We start from the raw sequence: 17,401 nt of genomic DNA on the forward strand, positions 1-17,401 counted from the left end.
CTAGGCATAAGGGCAGGTGGTGGGTCCTGCCACAAGATTTTATCAGCTCCCAGCAGGTTTAAGAAGGGCCAGAGGCAGGCACCATAGCGCTTTGATTACTGTAGACAGGGTGTCCCCTGGGGCACCTGGAGGCCTTTTTTGGTCAACAGAAGGAAAAACTGTCACTAGAGTGACTGTCCTTTCAGACCAAATTTTTGTATGGGCTTGATCCAAAGGCCATTGAAGGCAATGTATTAGCTCTGCAATTACCACATTTCTCCAAGTAAGGCTTTCAGTGACCAACCGAGCCATAACAGAATTTGATGATCCACTGCATTTTCAGCATTGTGTTTTGCCCTTGTTTTCTCCTTACACCTACATTTCCAGATTCTGCAGTGGGTGCAAGGATTAAAATTCTTGTCCTGAGGATCTCCTTTGCCAGGAGGTCTAAACTCAGATCCAAGCCTGGGCCTGCTGGTAATGGGGCAGGTGGTGGTCCTGTCCCGGAGTGTCAGTGAGCAACCAATGCAGCCATTGCATTTTCAGTGTAGTGCCATCGTACAATTACACATACATTTCATATGCAATTTATTGTTCTGAGGATCTCCTTTGACTGGAGGTCTAAACCCAGATCCAAGCCTGGGTTCACTGGGAATAGGATCAGGTGGTGGGGTCCTGCCATGGAGTGCCAGTCAGCATCTTGGGCCTGGATGTAGCCCTGTTGGACCTCCTTCACCTTCGCGTGGATGTCCTCCACGCTGCAGTAGAGGGTGGCCTCATTCCACCAGGGTGGTATCTATCCACAGTAGACTTGGGCACTATAGTGCTTCACCTCTGAGGATCTTCTTTGCCAGAAGATCTAAATCCAGATCCAAGCCTCCAAAGATCCAGTGCTTTTGCATCCCATTTTGAAAACTGGTCAAACTGGTCAGTTGGGAAACCCCACCTTTCTTAAGCACTTTACTACCCCTCCCCTCGATTATAAAAAAGCACATCGTTTATACAGGCAAGCAGTCATAATGTCATCCACCCTCTGTTGTCCACTCCTGGCATCGGACTGTCAGAGGCTTACAGACATCTAGGGCATGGGGTTGCACTCCTGATCTTCATGGCTAATAGTCAACAATAGACCTTTCCTATCTACACTGGATGTTATAAAACACTACTTTACCAGTAGGGCAGTGAAGCACTGTAATAGGTTACCTAGCAACAGGGTGGAATCTCCATCCTGAGAAGTTTTTTTCTTCCCATCTTGACAAAGCCCTGACTGGGACAATTTAGTTGGGATTGGTCTTGCCTTGAACAGGAGATTGGACTTGTTAACTTCCTGAGCGCTCTTCCAACCTTATGATTCTATGATGCTCTATGAACTCATCTAATTCTTAGTTTAAATTATTTATAGTTTTGACCTTCACAACAACCAATGGCAAGACGTTTCACAGGTACAGTGTATACTGTACCTCCTTCCTGTTAGTTTCACTGGGTTACCCTGGGTTCTTTTGCTACATGAATGGTTAAATAATACAACCTTATTCACTTTCTCTACACCAGTCATTGTTTCATAGACTTTTATCACAGCTCCCTCAATTGTGTCTCTTCCAACTTGAACTGTGGTAGTCTTTTCTAATCTCTTCCCACATGGAAGCTGTTCAATACCCCTAATCATTCTGTTGCCTTTTTTTTTTTGTTTTAACCTTTCTGTTTTCTACTTTATCTTTTTTGACATGGGGCAAACAGAACTGTGTGCAGTATTCAAAGGGTGGCGGCATTATAGCGTCATATAGTTGATCTTTACTACTTTATCTATTCCTCTACTAACAGTCCCTAATATTTTCTTGTCTTTCAAAACTTCTGTTGCACATTGAAAGGATGTTTTCAGAGAATTATTCATTTTGATACCAAGATTTTGTCCTTGAAATTTAGATCACATCATTTTGTACCTATAGTTCGGATTATGTTTTCCAATGTCCCATTTGTATTTATATCATTGAACTTCATGTGCCATTTTGTTGCCCAGCCACCCAGTTTTGATAGCATTTCACAACTCTCCACAGTCTGTTTTGGATTTAAGTATCTATCTTGAGTAATTTTGTATCAGCACAAACTTTGTTACCTCTTCATTGAACCCGTTTTCCAGAACATTTAGGAAAATGTTGAATGTCAGATAAATGTGGTGTCTCCAGCATGGCTTTGGGGAGTACAGACCACTGGTTGCAATGTGGTGGGAGGCCACTGTGCAGCTTCCCCCGGGACATGGCCTCAGTGGTAAGGCTGGACCCAACCCTGACAGTGCAAGAACAGGTCAGTTCTAGAAACATCCTTCCATGTCAGCATCTGATGAAGTGAGTCTGTGCTCATGAAAGCTCATGCTCAAAACTTTTCTGTTAGTCTATAAGGTGCCACAGGACCCTTCATTGCTGTTACAGATCCAGACTAACACTGCTACACTTCCATGTCAGGATCCCAAGTGTGGGAAGTCAGGGTCCCAATGTGGAGGGGCACAGTGTGTGGGTATACAGGGGTAGGTTAAGTAAAAGGGTTCTTTGTGGGGCAATCTGGATGCTCTGTGAGGGATCCCCATGCAGGAAGATCTGGATGCACAAGAGGTTTTATGGGAGTGGGGGCAGTTCTGGGTACAATGGTAATGGGACTCTGCAGGCCTAGTCCACGAAAAGGTTGTTGGGTCTCAGCAGAGGGGATAGAGCTCAACAGAGGATATCTGAGTGTTGTGGATTCAGTGTGAGGCCCAAATATTGGGGAGTGGGGCTCAGAAGGGTGGGGATCAAGTGCAGCTATTTGTGGCTCATTGGGGTGAGGATCCAGGTAGTTCATTGGGTTTGTCCAGGTGCAGAGGCTGTGGTATTCATTGGGGGATTCTGAGTGGAGGAGGGGATGAGGCTTAACAGGAGGATTTCTATATCAGGAATTCTGGATGCATGGGGATTAGACAGAAGGGTGATACCTCTCCCTGCAGCTGAGGAGTGACGCATGTAGGAAGTAGGGGACAGGGGAAGCAAGGCTGGATTGATTACAGAGCTTCCTGAAGCTGAGGGAGAAATCAGGGGATGGTTCTAATCCAGCCCTAGTGCCATCCAGGAAAGGAGGAAGTTCTGTCTTCCCCAGCCCGGCTGGGACTAACATCTGAGCATGGCACAGGGTAAGAACCACCAGCTGATTCTTCCCCAGTCCTATCTCATGCCCCACAGTGATTTACCTGTCTGCTGGCTGCCCTAGAACCCAAAACTTACTGCTGTGGATGGTTTTCTGTGGGGAAGCAAAGAATTCAGCAGGGATCATACATTCTGCCTTGGAACAGTGGCTCAGAATCCCCCCACGAGTACCACTTAATCCTACATTTTGTTTCCTATCTTTTCATAGAATCATAGCATACTAGGACTGGAAAGGACCTTGAGAGGTCATCTAGTCCAGCCCCCGCCCTCGTGTAAAAACAGTAAGGCCATGTCTACGCTAGCCAAAAACTTTGAAATTACAATGCAAATGGCCATTTTGAAGCTTAGTAATGAAGCGCTGAAATACATATTCAGCACCTCATTAGCATGCGGATGGCTGCGGCACTTCAACATTGACGTAGCTCATCCAGACAGGGCTCCTTTTTGAAAGGACCCCGGCTACTTCGAAGTCCCCTTATTCCTGTCTGCTCATAGGAATAAGGGGACTTCGAGGTTGCTGGGGTCCTTTTGGAAAGGAGCCCCATCTGGACGAGCCACGCAGTGGTGAGCCACATCAATTTCGAAGTGCCGCGGCCACCCACATGCTAATGAGGTGCTGAATATGTATTTCAGTGCTTCATTAGTAAACTTCGAAATGGCCATTTGCATGGCAATTTCAAAGTTTTTGGCTCGTGTAGACATAGCCTAAGTTCTTAACCAATTACTGATCCATGGGATCTTCCCTCTTCTCCCACGACTGCTTACTTTGCATACGAGCAAAGTGAGAAACATTGTAAAAGGTTTTCTGAAAGTTTGAGTTCACTATATCCACTGGCTCAGCCTTGTCCACATGCATGTCGAGCCCCCACCAAGGAATTCTAGAACATTGGTGAGACATGATTGATCTTTACAAAACTCATGTTGATTCTTCCCCAACAAAAGCAAATTGTGATAATTTCATCATTTACTCTAGTTTTCATCAATGTAGCTGGCACTGAAGTTAGACTGACCAGCCTGTAATTGCCAGGATCACTCCTGGAGCCTTTTTAAAAATATTGTCAGCATATTAGCATCTGGCATAAAGCCTGATTTAAGTGATAAGTTACATATCACAGTAAGTCTGCAATTTCATATCTGAGTTCCTTCAGAACTCTTGGGTGATTCCTTTCTGCTCCTGGGGACCTTTTACTGCTTACTTCATCAATTCTCTATTAACATCTCAGTTTTGTCACGCGCAGAGAATGGTTCAGGTATGGGAACCTCGCTCACAATCTTTGCAGTGGAAATCAATAGAAAGAATTAATTTAACTTCTTTGCAATGGCTTTTTCATCCTTGAATACTACTTTAGCATCCTGATAGTCCAGTGGCCCCATTAATTGTTTGGCAATCATTCTTCTTATGATGTGCTTCAATTTTTTTAAGAGTCCTAAGAACATGTGGTAAAGTATGTTTCCAGCACTCAGAGAAAAAGGGCTACAAATGTACTTTTTAAAAAAAAGACAGACATTTAAGCCAATCTCATGGTCTTTGAATTGCAAGGGGTGCAAATTATGATTTTTGCATGCTTCGTGTTGACAATACTGCTTTTGCCAATACTGGAGCAAATCCTGCGATATGCTCAGTCACTGATTGAGAACTTGCTATAGCTATGGCTGAAGTGAAAAGAGATAATATATGTGATAAGTCAGTTTTCTTTTGTGCTCTTGGGCATTCCAATGTTATACTCCATTTGCATTTGCCCTGTTGTTTCTTGTTAACTGGGATTGGGGTATTCCAGAAGTTACAAGAACAGAAGAGCACAAAGGACACATGTTTAATAGAACTTTAAACTTGCACCGAGAATGTACATGTAACTTATGCATGAGTAAAAATATCATTGTGAAGAGATTGAAATGTGTGGTGCAAGTGCGCTTAGATTTCATTTCATTTTGTATTTGAAAAATATTTAGTTATGCTGCCACAGAATGGATTTTAATTGAGAAATGTGAACCCTCTCAAAAAGACTTTTTCAGTAACACATGATATCCCATTCAGTTCAAAATAATTCGGTCTTCATGTTTACAAAAGGAGCTCTAAATCTATGTTAGAGGAATAAGCCTGCATGATTGCCTAATAATGACAGCCTGGGAGTTAAAGTGAATTATTGCATTGTCCTCTGGTGGTGTAAAACCTCCATTCCCTGTTTACGCTGATGGCAAAGTGGTGTCCTAAAATCTGTGTTAAGAGGGCCTGTGGTTATAGTCCATAATGGTAAGGAAACACCTGAATGTTCCATTGCATTGGCAGATCCATTTCCCTCTCACTTTGCCTCTTAGATCTTGTTCCCATTTTTGCCTTGTGAAACTTTGCGGAAAATAAATACCATATCTTAGCAGCAGAAGGACAAATTCTGTATTGGCTCAGCAGACAAGCACAAGGTATAAATCAGATCTCATTTGCTACTATTTAGGGACAGAACTTTAATGCAGGTGTGTCTCTGTGCTAGATAAGAGGAGTAACTGCAGTGTTTTACAGTAGGGCTATCACCAACAATTAAATGTCTATTTTAAGATTCAATATTGATTTTTGGTTACTGTTGCATTATATTTCTCCCTTAATCGGTAAATAAATCAGAATTGAGCAAGTGGGTAGGGCTCCAGGAATTAATCACAACTCCAGGCAGTTAACACTGCATATAAGTACTTATGTGTTGATGATTTATATATTTTAAAAGCCTTTTACAAATAATTTCCCTGGAGTTCCCTATATACTTCCCAACACCATAGTGCCCAAGCTAGTTTTCATTAACCCATTGTATCTTAGGCCTTATAAGGAGCTGCTGTGAGGCAGCCTTAATATTATCTGCATCCAGGTCAGCATGAATTCAGTCTCAAAAAGTAATAGTACGTTTTGCAAGGCTCTAAGATACACAGCCTCAGTTTTGTCAGGCCTAGGCACTGTGGCTCTGAGAGCTCCAGGTCTCTCAAGTTATGTCTAGATTGCCAAGGACTGTCGGGAAAAGATACACAAAATGTGCAAAACATTTTTTGCCAACAGTTCATTGGGAGAGGCTTTTCTGACATTTGGCCTGTCTGCATGGGGCAAAATATTGGAAAAACACCCTCTGTGAAGAGCAATAAGGTGTACAGAGATGTCGACAGAATGCTGCCGACCTGCTCTCTGCTGACAGTTCTGAGGTCTGGATGCTCACGCTGTCATCAAAACCTCCATCAATAGAAGTTTTGTTGATAGAAGGCTGCAGTGTAGACATAGCCTCACAGTCCTGCATCACCATGGAGGGAAAGAGAGCTAGCACTGATCTTAGAAGGTCAGGTCCCACGAGAAGTCCTATGGGCTGGGGCACCCAATTGGTCTGCGCTCACTAAAGCTAGGAAGTAAGCCAGGTGGCTTGTCAGAGCAACTTGGCAGACTCCTGGCTGCCTGTGCATTAGGCTTTGCTCTTTACCTGGTTTCTGCCTTGCTTCAGCCTCCTCTTCCACCTCCTGCTTTGCTTCTGCTCCATGCCTGATCTCCTGAGCTGCTCTCTGGTACCTGCCCACATGCCTGGATTCTGACCATCTGCTCTGACTGGCTCTAACCTGTAAGTGGACTCCTGACTTTAACTCTGACAATTAAGCAGTGCCCTTATTTCAGGGAGAAGTGGGGTCCATCTACTGATTTTTCAGTTCAAAAGAGGTACTGTGAGCAGCTCATCACTTTCGAATGAAAAAAAGCAGCATTGTCTGACAGAAATAACAGCAGAATCTTCAGTAAAATGTTTAATTTCAGGCATTTGGTCTGCCCCAGAGAAGAAAGTAGGATGATTCTATTTCTAACAAAGTCAGGGAATATTTCATTTCATTGAAGAGAAAAACTCAGCTTAATTGCCAGTGGTGATGATTCAGAGAGTTTGGCGCATGCATGTCTAACTGTGCTTGTTTGAAATAGAGGGAGCCAAGCCAAGCCCCAAACTGCTGCATCTCACCCTGGGTATGCTGGGATGGGTCACAGCACTTAAGTGCTGCAATTTTGGAAAGACAGCACTTAGTAAATTAATACATTATGCTATATTCTACCTTGTGTTGCACAGGCATACTGTGGGGGAAGAGGGCACAGGTTTGTCTCCTTCACCACATCCAGCTGTATGCACAGACAGGAACAAAATAGAACACAGTAAGAGCTCTGTTATCCATCTTGTTGGGGAAATGCAGAATGCTGGTTAATCAAATATTCTCATTAACTGAGGGCTACATGCAGCCAATGGAATAGCAATTTTCAAATAATTACAATACAATAAAATAAATAAAATATGATAGTATACACATACTCACCAATCCGGTTGTAATAGCTTGGTTTCTTGAACCACTTACATTTATACAGGTAAAGTTTTCTATGCCGTAGTTTATATTATATTATGACACTACATATCATTATGGGCAGCACATGGCATATACCCAGCTCACTAAAAATATACTTAACACTAATTTAATTTCTCTTTGATGAATCAGAGGGCAATTCTGGATCTTGAAGTGCCTCTGGGTCATCATTATCAACATCAATTATTCTTGTAGATATAGAAAGAGTAGGAGATTGGATTAAATCTGCAATGACCCTATGAGACACCCTGGAAGATCCTTTTTTGGAAAAAAAAATTCCTTGATTTCAACTTACTTGTCTTCTGCCTCTTTTGCATGAAAATAGAGTGAAGAATATGCAATTGCATAATGTGCTGGGCAGTAGACAAGTCCCGGTACGTGGACTGAAGATTGTTATCGGGAAACATCAGAAATGCAGGTTAATTAAGCTTTCTTGTTAGTTGAGTGCCAGTCACATAAGAGATTTCACTGTCGATTCCTCTCTCTCTTCATTGCTAGTATAGCCATCTGGGCAGGAGGCCTGCAGGCTCCTATGTCTTCAAGAGAGTGTGGACGTTCATGTTTCCTACCATCTCCTGGTACATGGCACTTGAAGAACAAAGAGGAGGCACACACTGATCTTTTCTGGAGCAACAGTAAGGAATGCTGCCAACAGCGTTCCCCCAAGTCCTCTTGAGTCGTACTGGAATTGCACCAGCTGGTTCCTGGGCCCTGTGCAATGCCACTGCTTCCTCCACCAAATGCCACGTATGGTATATAAGGCTGTATGTACCATTTTAATATATATGCAAGAAATCACCAGTCACTGGTAGAGTCAGTTACAAAAATAATGCACTAAAATTTAAAATGGCTCAATGATTATTGGCAATGTCATTTTATTGGTTATAAGAGAAATAGAAAAAAAAATCTTGCCTGCTCGTTATCTCTTTGATATAGCTACAACACACTAGAGCCGTGTCTACAAGTGCACGCTACTTTGAAGTAGCGGCATTAACTTCGAAATAGCGCCCGTCACGGCTACACGTGTTGGGCGCTATTTCGATGTTAACATTGCCGTTAGGCGGCGAGACATCGAAGCCGCTAACCCCATGAGGGGATGGGAATAGCGCCCTACTTCGAAGTTGAACGTCGAAGTAGGGCACGTGTAGATGATCCGCGTCCCGCAACATCGAAATAGTGGGGTCTGCCATGGTGGCCATCAGCTGAGGGGTTGAGAGACGCTCTCTCCAGCCCCTGCGGGGCTCTATGGTCACCGTGTGCAGCAGCCCTTAGCCCAGGGCTTCTGGCTGCTGCAGCTGCAGCTGGGGATCCATGCTGCATGCACAGAGTCTGCAGCCAGTTGTCGGCTCTGTGGATCTTGTGTTGTTTAGTGCAACTGTGTCTGGGAGGGGCCCTTTAAGGGAGCGGCTTGCTGTTGAGTCTGCCCTGTGACCCTGTCTGCAGCTGTGCCTGGCACCCTTATTTTGATGTGTGCTACTTTGGTGTGTAAACATTCCCTCACAGCGCCTATTTTGATGTGGTGCTGTGCAACGTCGATGTTGAACGTCGACGTTGCCAGCCCTGGAGGACGTGTAGACGTTATTCATCGAAATAGCCTATTTCGATGTCACTACATCGAAATAAGCTATTCGATGTAGGCTTCACGTGTAGACGTAGCTTATAGCTCCCAAGCAGTCGCTAGAATTTAGAATTCAGCTTCAAATAACTCATTTAAACTTTAAACACATTGCTACATAAACACATATTTAAACAGTAACAGAGGTAGCCATGTTAGTCTGTACTCCAACAAAACAAAGCAGCAGAAATGCAGCACTTTGAAGACGAACAGAATGATTTATTCGGTGATGAGCTTTCGTGGGACAGACCCACTTCTTCAGATGAAAATGGAGAGGATATATGGAATCCGGGGTTTTTACAGCAGGGAGAGGGGGCGAGGGACTAACTAATGAAGCAAATTAAATATGATGTTTCATTCCTGTGAATATCAAAGGTAAAGAAACTGACCTTGTAATTCATAAGATATGTAAGATCTCTATTCAGGCCAAGGTTAAAGGTGTCGAATTTGTAAATGAATTCTAATTCAGATGTCTCCCTCTGTAATCTTGTGGTAAAGTTTTGTATTTGTAGAATGGCTACATTTAAATCCAGTGAGCTACATCTGCATTAGAGCTCTCTTTTGAAATGTAAACATCTGAATAATTCCATTTGATCTCATGGGAAAGATTGTCTTTCGAGAGAGCATGTCCACACACAATATGCGGATTGAGTCTGTGATCCGCTTTTTCGAAAGACAGGTCAGCTCTTTTGAATGGGAGTGTCCACACAGCCACGGGCTCTCTTTCGAAAGATCCAAGCAGGAAATGGCACAGAGGGGGTTGTATGGGTGCCAAGCCCTTCCTGGGCTCACAGTCAGCAGCTCCCTTAAAGGGCCCCTCCCTAATTTCCACATCCTGCATTTGCTCAGGCTTGCAGAGGTTTCACAAGCCCTGCATGGCCTCTGCATGGACCATACGGTGCTTTGATGCCTGTCCCTGATGGATTCCTAGCAGCAGCTCCTTCTGTTAGAGCTGGACATCCTCCATGCCCTGGTTGACCACCTGTCCTTGGTGGTCACTGCCACCCTCCAACTCCTGCTGTGGTTGATGTCCTATGCCAGGGGGCTGGAGCTGTTCAACCCAGGATGGTGCTGGCAATCTCCCCAAGTGCCCCGGCATCTCTGGAGCCACTGAAGCAGCTGTGACTGGTGGGAGCGGTTGGTGCTGGGGGACTGGGACGATGCTCGATTGCTGCAGAATTTCAGAATGAGCAAGAAGATATTCCAGGAGCTCTTCCACCGGCTGCCCCTGGCTTGGCTCACCAGGACACCCACATAACGCCCTTCCTCACCTTTGAAAAATAGGTAATGATCTCCATCTGGAAGCTGGCCACCCCAGATAGCTACCAGTCCATGGGTCAGCAGTTTGGAGTGGGCAAGGACTTGTCACAGCTGTCGTCATGGAGGTTAGGCATGTGCAGCTCATGCACTCGTCACAGGGAGTAAGGAGTCTTACCTCAGGAAAGAGGGAACCTTGGTAGAAGGGGTTGGGGAGCAAGGGTAGGGGGCAGGGGGGGCCGGGAATGCCACCTGAAACATTCATGACACTGCGCGCCTTCCTCCCATGCAGGTCAGGCATGCCATCAGTGCAATGCTGCTGCACAGGATCATCTGCGTGGGGAATGTGGATGCGGCCATGATGGGATTCACAGCTCTTGGCTTCCCAGACTGCTTTGGTGCATTAGACAGGATGCACAACCCCATCCATGCCCTGGAACACAGCACTGAAACATAGAGCAATAGGAAGGGCTACCACGTAGTAATGCTCCAGTGCTTTTTGGACATTTATGTGGGCTGGGCAGGATGGATGCATGATGTCTGTGTGCTTCAAAATTCCAGGCTCTGCTGCTAACATGATGCCAGGACATTTATCCCCAATAGGAGAGCAAGGTCAAGGATGTGACCATGCCCATAGGTATGGTGGCAGATGCTGCCTACCCCCTGCTGTCTTGGCTGAGGCAGCCCTACACCAGCCAACCCAACCCCCTCCCAGGAGACATTTAACACTTACCTCATTGGGGCCCATAATGTGGTGGAGTGGGCCTTTGGGTGCCTGAAGAGCCAATGAATGGTGGTGCCTCCTAACATGCCCGGAGGTGGGGCTATAGAACGTCTCCCAGGTGGTGGATGCCTGTTGTGTCTGCCAGAACATTGTGGAGGGAAAGGCCAAGGTGTTCCTTGATGGTGGGCAGCAGAATATAGTTCCAGCCTTGAACAGCCGGTCCCTGCCCCAAACCAACAGGCCCAATGGGACAGGGTCCACATTCGGGCTGCTTTTTTGGGAGATCTTTGCCTGTGAACCTCAGTGACCCTCACTCACAGTCAGCCCATGTAGGACCTGCCACACATACAAGCCTTACCATCCCCTTATCGTGACCACACCCCCCCTCCCCGGAGTGTTGCCATGGTATGCTCTTACCTGAGGTAGCCTCAAACAGGTTGGGTGATGTCTGACTGGAGGGAGCCTGGCTGCTGATCACAGAGGGCAGCTTGATGACCAGAGAGCCATCTGAGGACTCCCCGCCAGATGAGACATCCACAGTGGCAGGACCGTCCTCCCCTTCTGGTACGGCAGGGGGCTCAGGTGCAGCCGTCTAGATGGTGACCCAGGATGGTGAATCATTCGCTGCCAGGAGTTCCCACAGCTCCCTGTAAAAGGGGCAGCTGGCTGGGGCATGTCCAGATCTGCGTGCGCTGTCCCAGGCCTGCATATACCTCTGCCACAGCTTCTTCACCTTGCACCACGCTTGTTCAGGGGTTTGGAAGGGGTGCTCATGGACAGCCAGGCCCAGTGTGAGGCACATGAAGGCAAGTGCATTTTTCCGGTGCCTGCTGGTGTCATGGAGGTCCTCCTCATCACACCAGAGCCCCAGGAGGTCCTGGAGCTCTGGCTCAGTCCATGAGGGGGGGCCCTCCCTTTGGGAGCCTGGTTGGCATCCTGGCTGCCCTTGTCTGGGTTCTCAGGGCTCACTTGTGTGGTGCAGGGTGTTGGCCTGCTGGCCATGTCTCTGGGTCAGGGCTCGGTGGGCAACACAGGGCCTCAGGGAGTATGTCTGGCAGCCCTGCATGTGCTGCCTGTCTCACACTCTCAGCTTCCTGCTATGGGGCCTCTGGGTCCTTGCAGCTTTAAAAGCTGCAGGACCCAGAGACCGTAGAGCCCTCCTGGGGTTGCCTAGATCATGTCCGCTCTCCAGTGGTCTGCCGCTATGGAGGAATGCTTCTTCCAGAAGAAGCGGTCGATGAGCGTCTACACATGCTTTCTTCCAGCAGAATCTCCCAGAAGAAGGTGCGCTTCCTGGTTCCACAGCTGAGTACAGAATCCAGAAGAGTTGCCTTCTTCCAGATTGCTTCTGGAAGAGCACCTTGTATGTATAGGTGCTCCACGGATCTTCTGGAAGAAGGTGCTGGTCTTCCAGAAGATCCTGCATGTGTAGAAGTGGCCAACGAGATTCTGTTAGGAATGTTTGTTGTTTCTTAAATGACCTGTACTGCATGCTTTACCTGTTAAATGGAAGAGCAATAGTGGTAGACCCCTGTGCTAAATCTGTCTGTGAGTATGTGCTACTCTGAACTGTCTCGTAAATGCCTTTAGGTGCAGGTCCATGGGAGTTTGTGTTTAACCCACTGGGGTATATTAGGGGATCAGAACTGGATCTGAGTTCTGGGGTCCTAAAGCAGGTGGAAACTAGCTTCCCAGGTGATGGTTTAAAAGAAATTATTCCTATGCTTGAACTGATTTCCTGTGAACAGGAAACGAAGGGATTATAAATGCAGAGAATCAGGGGACAATAAAAATAAGTTTACAAACATATTTTAATGAAAACTAGAAGACCCTCTTAATGAAGTACCAGTAAGAATAGTTTTATCAAAAGAGGAGTTAAAGGTTTTTGTATTCAAAGGAGAATTGGCCCATGGGCTCCACTGAGGTGCCCCACAGTTCCCTTTAAGGTGCGTACTTGGGTGCCCATCCATGAGTGAAGGAAGAGCTGCCCATCTAATTATTGGAGCTGTGCAGGCATGGCTCCATTAATGAGGTGCCTGGATCATGGAGAATATGCCCATGTGAGATGGCTTTAGGAGGGATAGGGGATAGGTGGAAGGGGGCTCTGGAGTGAAGAAGGGAAAATATGAGGTAGATGGGGGCAGCAGGATGAGAAAAGGAGGAGGGGAAAAATTGGCAGGGCTGGGGCAGGCAGAGAAATACGTGACTTTCCCCAACTTCAAGGCTGGGGCTGCTGGGGGGGGACATGCCCTCCCCCATTCCTAGCCTTAGCTCTGTGGCTGCTGTGGGATCGCGTGGCGGAGGATAGACCCTCTTCCAGGGTAAACCCTGGGGGTGGGAGGTGAGCCTGAGATAAGTCTCCTGTATGGGGGCCTCCTGTTAATATTTTTATACCATTAAAGTCTGGTTGAAGAGAACTTCAAGGACACCTGCTGGCTTCAGTTTAAATATTAATAATGCCCAGCTGTATAAGTCTAATATTGTTACACTGTAGCTCTTTATTATAATTGTAAGTTCATATACTTCAAGCTACAAGCTACAAGCTCAGTGGAATCCAGGTTGATGATACTTTCCTCTCAGTGGACAGACTGGCAAGTACACCCAGACTCTCTTGAGACATAGCTAGCTGTAGGCAGTATTCCCTGTAAGATGGGCTCATGAGCAGCTGCTTAAGAGCGACCCCACTTCTGCTCAGCTGATTAACTAAGCTAGGTGTTCTTTCTGCTGGTAGTGCACATTCATACATGCCTCAGTGCAGAGCAAAAAATTATTCCACACATGATGGAAAAAAATCCACACGGGGATGGAAAAGATTAGGGGAGATGGTGGTGGTAAGTAGGTCTTAATATTTAATTTGGAAAAACTCCGCTCTCCTGAAGCCACTCTGACTGCGATTGTCAGCAAAATTCTGCACGCTATCGCTGTGTTTGGAAAAGCACTGTCACTTAATTTAAGAAACTGAAGGGCTTGAAGGGCAATATTTGTTCCCTCAGGGATGAATTCTTGTAGCACCTGAAGCTGTGTTTCCTCCATTTGGCCATGTGCCTCCTCGTGATAGCCATTGGTGTGCTAGCTGGGGGTGTGCATGTACTGGAGTGCAGAGCTGTGGTGCACTGGACCCCGGAGGAGCAGCAGAGTGTGGGCCCGAGGAGATCAGGGGTTTTGGGAAACCCTGGAAGAACTGGCTGCTATTTCCAGGAGCATTTCTGTGTGTAGCTGTGTTATTTCGAAATAAGCTATTTCTGAATAGCTATTCCGGGAGAGATTATTTTGAGATAACATTGCTGCCTAGCTGTTGCCTAACAGATTAATTATCCTCTTCCAAAGCTGAGCCCAAACAAAAATCTGTGCTATAGCTGTGTAGCCGCAGCGTGGGGGCATACTGTCACTTCAGGTGGCATTCCTGCAGTGACTGGGGGGAAATCCTGTAACTGTAGGCTGCATCTACAATGTGGGATTATGCCAGTTTAGCTATGGTGCCACAGTTATGCTGCTTTAGCTCCTGGAGATATGGCCTCTACTGCTAATTGGGACTAGTTAGAAACTAGCTAAAAGTTTTCAACTAGAATTTTGTTTATGGTTTGAACACAAATTTGAAAACTGAAGAGTACCCTGAGTCCGGAGTATATTCAAAACATGCATTTCAGCATTTCATTGTATTTTTTTTAACTCCGTGTTTCCTACAAAAGAAAAGCAATCATTATAAGTTAAATATAATGTACTGATTACTGTCCCATTTGTTACTGACTGCTAGCATGATCGATCTATGTTCCCAACAGTATTGCAGGTCTAAAATTCCTGAGTATAAAGCTATTGGGCCTCATAGAGGTTTTGTACATAAACAAGTGTGTAAATATGCACTGCATTACTAGCTCTGAAAAATAACACCATCTAGTTGATCACTGACCTAAGTCTGATGTTCATTTTTTTACCCATAACGAGCCTTGACAACTTACTTGTTCTAACAATTAGTTTAAATGCTTAAATTAGACGCTGATTATGGAGATGAATGATACATTTATAACAGTCAAATCACAGATCCTGGAATTTGTTTCTCTCTTAGAAGTCAAGAAATCAAGCTATTTCTTAAGCAACAAATATATTTCTTTGCTATAATTATATTTATTTTAAATTCTTGCTTCCAGGCACAGCTGTCGGAACTGATAAAGTCGTCTATTTGTTGTTGTCACCAAAACCAATGCAAGCATTGACAAGGTAAGACCTGGAAACTAATTACCCCAATACCAGGAACAATTAAATTTCAGTGATAGTAGGTTGTATCTCTGAAGGGTTCATTTTTCAGCTCTTCTAAACTTACCCCTGGAAGGTCAAAAGGACTGAATGAAAAGAGTGCATTGATGATAAACTGAAAGTGTGGCTAATGCAGGAGCACAGGGAGAGAGCTCTCTTAGTGCTTTCTGTAAACCTCTTCCATGAGGGGAATAGGTAACAGCACTGGGAGCCTGTTTACATTGGTACTTTACAGCTCTGTAATTTACTGTGCTCACAGGGGTGCATTTTTACACCGCTGAGCTAGAAAGTAGCAGTGCAGTAAAGTGACAGTATAAATTTAGCCTCCATGTGAAGAATAAGGATGAAATTTAGGCATCATGAATCCTTTGTACCAGTCAGCGTGGTACTATTTAATCTGGTGCATTTTAAAAGCTAAACTCATTCTTCAAAATTATGTCTGACACAAATAAGTTGTGCTAACAGGTATAGGCCTGATTCCTCACGGATGCTTGCAACAGAAAGTAAAGCCACCCCAGACAGTGTGCATGCCTCCATTGCTTGGATACCTGAAGTACTCAATGCTTTTTTGCCTCAGTCTTCACAGGCAAGGACAGCTCCCACACCTTGGTGCTATACAATGCAGTGTGGGAAGGTGGATGGCAGCCTTTGATGAGTAAGAAAGGAGTTAAGAGCTATGTAGAAAAAAACTAGATGTACACAAATCCATGGGGCTGGATTTAATGTGCCTAAGGGTACCTAAGGGTACTGACAGAACTGGCAGATATCATTGCTGAGCCTTTGGCCATTATCTTCAAAGACTCTTAGTGATCAGGAGAGATCCTGGATGACTGTAAAAAGGCAAATTTAGTGCCCATCTTTAAAAAATAAAAGAAGGACAATCCAGGGAACTAGAGACTAGTCAGCCTTACCTCAGTACCTGTGAAATAATGGAGGGGATCCTCAAGGAATACATTTTGGAGCACTTGGAAGAGGAGGAACTGTTCAAAAGTAGTCAACATGGATTCACCAAGGGCAAGTCATGCCTGACCAATCGGATTAGCTTCTATGATGAGGTAACTGGCTCTCTGGACATGGAGAAGTCAGTGGATGTGATAAACCTTGACTTCAGTAAAGCTTTTGGTCTCTCACAACATTCTTGCCCATAAATTAAGGAAGTATGGATTGGATACCTGGATTATAAAATGGATTGAAAGCTGGCTTGTCGGTCAGGCCCAACAGGTGGTGCTCAATGGATCAATATCTGGATGGCCCCAATGGTTCAACATCTGGAGAGCCCCAAGGCTTGGTTCTGGGATTGGTGTTGTTCAACATCTGTATTAATGACTTGGATAAGGGAGTCGATTGCACCCTCAGCAAGTTTGTGGGTGACACTAAGCTGGGGGAGAGGTACATACATTGGAGGGTAGAGATAGGATCCAGAGTGACCTGGATAATTTGGAGGGTTGGGCCAAAAGAAATCTGATGTGGTTCAACAAGGAGAAGTGTAGAGTTCTTCACCTGGGGCGGAAGAATCCCAAGGATTGTTTTTGGTTGGGGACCAACTGGTTAAGCAGCAGTCCAGCAGAAAGGGACCTAGGGATTATAGTGAATGATAGGCTGGGTATAAGCAAACGTCTGCCCTTATAGCCAAGAAGGCCAATGGCATACTGGGATGCATTAGGAGGAGCATTTTGAGCAGATCTAGAGAGGTTTTTTTGTTTCCCTCTATTCTGCACTGTTAAGGCCACATCTGGAGTATTGCATCCAGTTTTGGGCCCCCCCAGTACAGAAAGGATGTGGATGTGCTGGAGCAGATTCAGCGGAGGGCAATGAAAATGGTTAGGTGACATGACTTATAAGGAAAAGCTGAGGGATTTGGGCTTATTTAGTCTGCAGAAGAGGAGACTGTGGGGGCGGGTGATTTAATAGCAGCCTTCAACTTCCTGAAGGGGTGCTCTAAAGATGATGGACAGAAACTGTTCTCAGTGGTGACAGATGGCAGAACAAGGGGTGATGGCCTGAAGTTACAGAAGGAGAGGAGTAAGTTGGATGTTAGGAAATCTGCTT

General features: G+C 45.5%; 1 long non-coding RNA gene across 1 annotated transcript in view; it reads left to right on the forward strand.

The window, feature by feature from the left end:
• The window catches only part of LOC142013924 (uncharacterized), a 184,224-nt gene that overhangs the window by 49,542 nt on the left and 117,281 nt on the right, over positions 1–17,401 (forward strand). The window contains exon 2 of the long non-coding RNA XR_012645824.1: positions 15,247–15,316. This is a non-coding gene — a long non-coding RNA (uncharacterized LOC142013924). The remainder of the gene's footprint in view (positions 1–15,246; positions 15,317–17,401) is intronic.

This window comes from Carettochelys insculpta, chromosome 5 (genome assembly GCF_033958435.1).
Source record: "Carettochelys insculpta isolate YL-2023 chromosome 5, ASM3395843v1, whole genome shotgun sequence".
Classification (NCBI taxonomy): Eukaryota; Metazoa; Chordata; order Testudines; family Carettochelyidae; genus Carettochelys; species Carettochelys insculpta.